At 38.8% G+C, this 6,000-nt stretch overlaps 1 protein-coding gene across 1 annotated transcript in view; it reads right to left on the minus strand.

Annotated features, from left to right (window-relative positions):
* LOC105380973 (SH3 and multiple ankyrin repeat domains protein 3) overlaps nucleotides 1–1,148 on the minus strand; it is a 96,359-nt gene extending 95,211 nt beyond the window's left edge. Inside the window, exon 1 of the mRNA XM_048625210.1 lies at nucleotides 1,125–1,148. The gene's annotated coding sequence lies outside the window, so the exon portion shown is untranslated. The remainder of the gene's footprint in view (nucleotides 1–1,124) is intronic.
* Nucleotides 1,149–6,000: the final 4,852 nt, after the last annotated feature.

Below are 6,000 nucleotides of genomic sequence, written 5' to 3' on the forward strand. Positions count from 1 at the left end.
TCCCAAATTATAATATTCATTTCATTCAATTATCTTTACTATTCGTAGATAACATATATACTTACGTTCACACAACAATTTTTAATCTAGGAATAGTGAAATTTTAAATTAATCATATGCTGGATAAAGGTGCCGTATGGCGGCGGACCACCAACCGGCACTAGGCCAGCGTGGTGGACTATAGGCCTAAACCCTTCCTTCATTGGAAGGAGACCCGTGCCCCAGCAGTGGGGACGTGATGGGTCGTGATGATGGCGGCGGACGACCACTGGCAAAGGGTTGATTTCAGTGAATGGAAAGCTGCAGCCGGTGTGAAAAAATAATAATAACATATCATGGAATATCGTGTGCATATTAAATATTAATAGTCAATCCAATAGACTGGCAGTCAGCAAGATGACGCTAAACCAATCCAATTATAACCACCGTCCAGTTCCCATGGAGATAGGTACAGCAGCAACCGACCAAGACTTAGAGTGCAGTATATACCTACATTATATGTACTTACATAGGTATGTACAGTACAATGAGAAGATTGCACGGTGGTGCGTAACTGCGGTTGCATAGGATTAATGCAGAAACAAGAATCATAAATTATGGATATGCTTACGAGAACAACGAATAGTTATGTATGTTTGTTTTTATTGGTACTTACTCATGGTCAGTGAGCTAAATCTACGCGTCAACTCAATCACTTTAGCAAAAATCATAATCTCAGCAAAATGGTATATACATTGGTAGAGAAAAATACATTGGCTGTATTTAAATTTAACTTTTAAGTGAGTTGTGAACCCAGAACCGGCTACAATGGTTGTGTAAATTTCATTTTTTTATTTATTTATTTATTTTATCCTTTATTGCACAAATATACAAATAAGTGTACAAAGGGTGGACTTAATGCTACAAGCATTTTCTACCAGTCAACCCACATTTCCCGGTAATCAAATTATACACTCACGAGCAATGAAAAACTTCCATCTGCCATTAACGTTCCAAGCCACTAAAACTTTGTCATTGCTCGTCAGTTTAGTTTTGATAGCTACGTATAGCTATTGGTTGCTTCAGAGTATTAAATAAGTGTAAAATCCCAGTAAAGTCTGTTCTTACTCCTTGTGCAGACTCACCTCGGAAGCAGTTACCTGTAACAACGCAATGTAAATTAAACACACTCATATGCAGTAATAGCTACTAGAGCTCGACGCAACGACGCACTATCCGTTGTCGTTCCGTTGCCAACAGTACGCAACGTTTGCTCGTTGCGATATTCGCGATATAATACTATAGCTATATTGCACTCTCCAGCTTCTTCTGTGGAGTAGTAAAGTTTGTGAGTTGCAGGCTATCTTCGATGACTTAATTGATACCTATTGAAAATTCATAAATTACATACCTATTTGCTAAACAACTCAAAACAATGTTACTTATCAGAGTCTTATCCTAGGTTTTTTTCATCTCAGACATAGCACAGGAAATTAATTAAGTATATAAGCAAAGCTAAGTTTGTACGTTACTATATTAAAATACTGGCTAAGTACGTCATACGATAATGTACCATATCGAATTGTTGCAATATTATAACGTTACTACCCAGGCAATAGACAAGATACGGCTCTAGTAAACTAACGAAGCCTCCCTTTAGAGGCGCCACAATAAGCATAATCAATTACTGCGAAGGCTTATAAACCCGGATACAGAGGAGTTCCACGGATAAACGAGTTTGCAGCTGTAAAGACGAGGTATTGCACTGGGCGGGTAATTGTGGCTGTGGAATATAACTACAAATGTAGAGATGTCTGGTAGATATGTATAATATGTAAGTATTAGTATTGATGGTATTGGGTAATGAATAATGAAACCGCATAGGTTCATCATCATCATCATCAGCCTATGTCAACCCACTGCAGGGTATAGGCCTCCTCCATGTTATGCCAAGTCCCACGGTCCTGTGCTACACTCATCCAGTTTGGTCCAGTCACTCTCCTAATGTCATCGGACCAACGGGTCGGCGGTCTACCGACTGATCGCCGTCCCTCCCTTGGCCACCACTCCGACACTGCCTTGGTCCATCTGCCGTCTTCCCGCCTTGCCAGATGCCCTGCCCATCTCCACTTCAGCTTCGTGGTCTGTCTCCCAACGTCTTCAACCTTTGTTCTGCGTCGAATTTCTCCGTTCGGTATATGGTCCACTAGCGAGATGCCTAGCATGGTGCGCTCCATGGTTCTTTGTGCTACTTTAATTTTGTGCATGCATGTCTCTGTGAGCGTCCATGTTTCGGCACCATAAGTGAGGGTAGGCAGCACACACTGGTTGAAAACATAGGTTCGTGAAGAATAAATTAGCGCAAAACATTTAGATATCTTTTGATAGGTTTTTTATCATTCTTCTGATGGGATGTAACTTTAAAACTGTAACTGTAAGGAACTTTAAGATAATGAAGACCATGTTGCTGACTTGCTTTGACAGTATATGGACGGAAATAGAGACATACATTTAATGCCAACATTTTTTTTTCTGCAACTCGGCTTAAATATGTTAATTATTCAGACTGCTAATTTCAGATATATATACGAACCATGTATATTTCACCCAAGCAATATACTACTACGAGTTATTTAGCTAATTTCGTTTTAACTTTCATTGCTGCGGCGCATCATGACTGCCGCCAGCTTCTCCTTATGGGCCCGCAAGCTATTCGCGGAACCATTACGACGCACGTTCTCCGTAATACACTCAATCGCCGCTCGGAGGAACCTATTTGTCAATATTATTGTAGCCCGCGGTAGGTATGAGAGAATGAAAGAAATTAATGTTGGTAATAAGGCCTCCAATTGTTGTATCTTAATTATACAGGGTGTTGTAAAAAGGTAATTAAGTTTAGTTACCTAAATGAATTCATTCAGTCATTCTGAAGAAATTTTGTTCTATGACTTTTAGAAAATTCACGTAAAGCCTATTTTCTTGGTCACGTGACTTTTTTGAATGTACTTGTTATGTTCTATGGCATTACACCCGAGTCCGCGTTGTACAAAATTCGTAGAACAGAATGATGACATTAAGTTTCCCTTTTTCTGCTTATATTCGTTTTATCCCTTATCTCGACTTTTACACACGGAATCATCAGTATAAGTAAGTTGTACATAATGCAATATAATTATTTACTTTGTACATACATTAAGAATTGTATAGTCTACGTGACTAATACAAATACGGTAATTGCGTGAAAAACTAATTCGTTTCAGAGGAAATTACTTTCAAGGTAGGTAGTCAGAGTTTATTCACATCCCATTAGGTAGGTATATTTTGAATAAGGTACAGCTGCTGCATTGCAAATTCTGGCACATGCTATTTTGGGTACCTAGATTAAACAAGTTTAGATATTTTTGTTAGTACTTATCTATATTATTTTTTATCTGTCTTCCTTATTATCTTTAAATACTTAATTACATTTAAACACTTCCTCGACAGTCATTAATAAAAAAGTTAAAATTATAACGCAAGTACTCTATAAATACAGGCAATTAATGCTTTCAACAGGAACGCATTGACCCTTGAAAGGAGATGTTAACTCGCACTTTCTGCTCCACTGTACATTAGCACTTGAGTGGGCGCAAATCACTCTTTAACCCGAGAGTATGTCGTTAACCACCGTTTACCGCAACTGTACCGAGTACTACCGAGCTGTCAATCAATGGCCGCACTGTGTAACTGAATTACTGGAGGCGGCGCAAAAACTGGTGACACTGCTGCGGACTGTGGTCCAAGATGAAGACCGAGCGATAACTATGCCACATCATTTGGAAATACTTTATGTATTGAATATTTTATAATGTTTAAATTCTTCATGTAAAACGGTTCGGTAATCTGAAAGCCGAGAAAATGTGTCGACACTGGAAATTGATCGACACAAGTATAATTTTTTGCTTACACATTTTACCAAACCCCGTATACCTAGAGCAAAGCAATCCTTTCACCACGTCGACGAACCCTAGTATTCTTTCACCAACTCGCTAAGATATAGAACTCATAAATACTTGCAGACAATGAAAAAGTTCCACCTGCCGTATGAAGTTCAATTTGTCACTAGTTAGAACTTTTACATTGCTCGGGAGTGTATATTCAAACCATATGTCCTTCCCTGCTCCTCTCCTACCTTGAGCCAGTCAGTGATCTTGGGCCTGGAGACCGTTGTGTGTCGGTCAGCGGAGCGACAGTTACCACTCGAGCCGCCTAATGGCCGCTTCTTGCGACCAGCACGCAAATGGGTCAGGAGATGGTCGCTGGTAGTGGCTACTGCGGTACTGCGCAAGTCGCATAGCAAAAACTAATGCTCAGTTAGTTACTCTACGGTTGGTAGTTTTACTCTTGAATAAGGTCATATACAAATTGTCTACACGTTAAATTATTTCTTACATTTTTAGTAATTTTTGAAGTAAGTTTTTTTTTATATTTCTAGAATATGATTTAACTGCTATATAACTAAATAACAGTTGCAACACAGAATCAATACAAGCCTACACCTTCCAAGCCTTCCAATTAACAACAACAGTACACACACGTATTAAAACATTTCACTGTTAATTACACATTTCACGCTTGGAAAACAAATAACCCGTGACGACTCAATCAAGTTATGCACAGGTATAGGTATAGACAAGGGACCGAATGGACCACCGGCACCGGTCAGTCAACGAGAAAGGACCACAGGAGGGTTATTCTATACTGACAAAATACGAACGAACAAGAGCTGTCGTGAAGTCGACAATGACATAGAGTTGTGGCCTGAAACTGTGAACCATAGTTTTTCGTCATATACAGTGACCCCCAGATACCTCATGGCCATTCCAGCGTAACCCAAAAGAGATGGCACTCAGCCACTCGGTAACATAAATCGTGCCTCGGCAATTTAATTCGCTTTGTTTGTAACCTGTTCGTAACTGTAACAGTTACGGAGTGCGGTCGCGGCTGTGGGTCAGGGTTGGGTATTTTTGCTGCGGCTCCAAATAACACCATTTGGAGATTTGGACCCCTGAGTGCCGATCAATAATGCAGCCATTGAAAGCGGGATGAAATAAAGGGTTATTTTAGGCTTGACAAAGTCCTTCAATGTTTTGTAGCATTGTTTATATTGGATTGAATGATATGTGAAAGGAATACAACTAGGTATAGTACAGCTACAATACTCTGTCACCGTAAAATCATAATTTATACTCGTAACTGTTGGTCCTCTAAAAGCTTCCCATGGAACAGGGGAAAAGCTTATTTTCAATTTCGCACAGTATAATTTCCAGACATGGGACCCACAACTTTTACAGCCTAACTAAGAATAATAGTTATTTTTGTGCTAAGTATATTAGTAGCGATTTAATTGCTAACTGTATTTTAATTGAACGGATCGAGTGGAGGTCAAGGGTAAACCTCTATTGCTTATTGAATAGAAATGAAATGTTTTATAGAGAAAGCAAATTAATATCTGCTAGACAATCTTCGGTACCAATCTTAAGTTTAGTATAATATCAAAGGGTTTATCATTTTCTTTGAAATTCAACTTATTATTGCCTGCGTAAATTTTATTTTCCATATTCCAAATTTAAGATTTTACAATGATAATAATTAAATTATAAGATTTATGATTTGCTTACTCTTGTTGATAAAGATCAGTCTAAGCTAAGTAGGACCTTATCCAAAGGTATGTAAGAATAGGTACTAAGTGAATATAAATACGTATGACCAAAAAGTCTGATATCTGATACGTATTAAGTTTTAATATGGATGTCCTTTGTAGAATGTTCCACTCGAGAGAGCCACGTGAAACTTCGCCCCCTCTCAGAATAGAATAGAATAGATGTTCTTTGAACCTAACACACACATCACAATTATTCTGAGAATCGTGCGTACAGCTTTTAACAAAGCAATGACGTGCAGCAGTCAAAGGATACAACCTTTTATTCGTCCCCCGCCACTGTGCGTACTGCGAAGTACCCATTATGTGTACCCCCACGT

The sequence above is a fragment of the Plutella xylostella genome, chromosome 13 (assembly GCF_932276165.1).
Source record: "Plutella xylostella chromosome 13, ilPluXylo3.1, whole genome shotgun sequence".
NCBI lineage: Eukaryota > Metazoa > Arthropoda > Insecta > Lepidoptera > Plutellidae > Plutella > Plutella xylostella.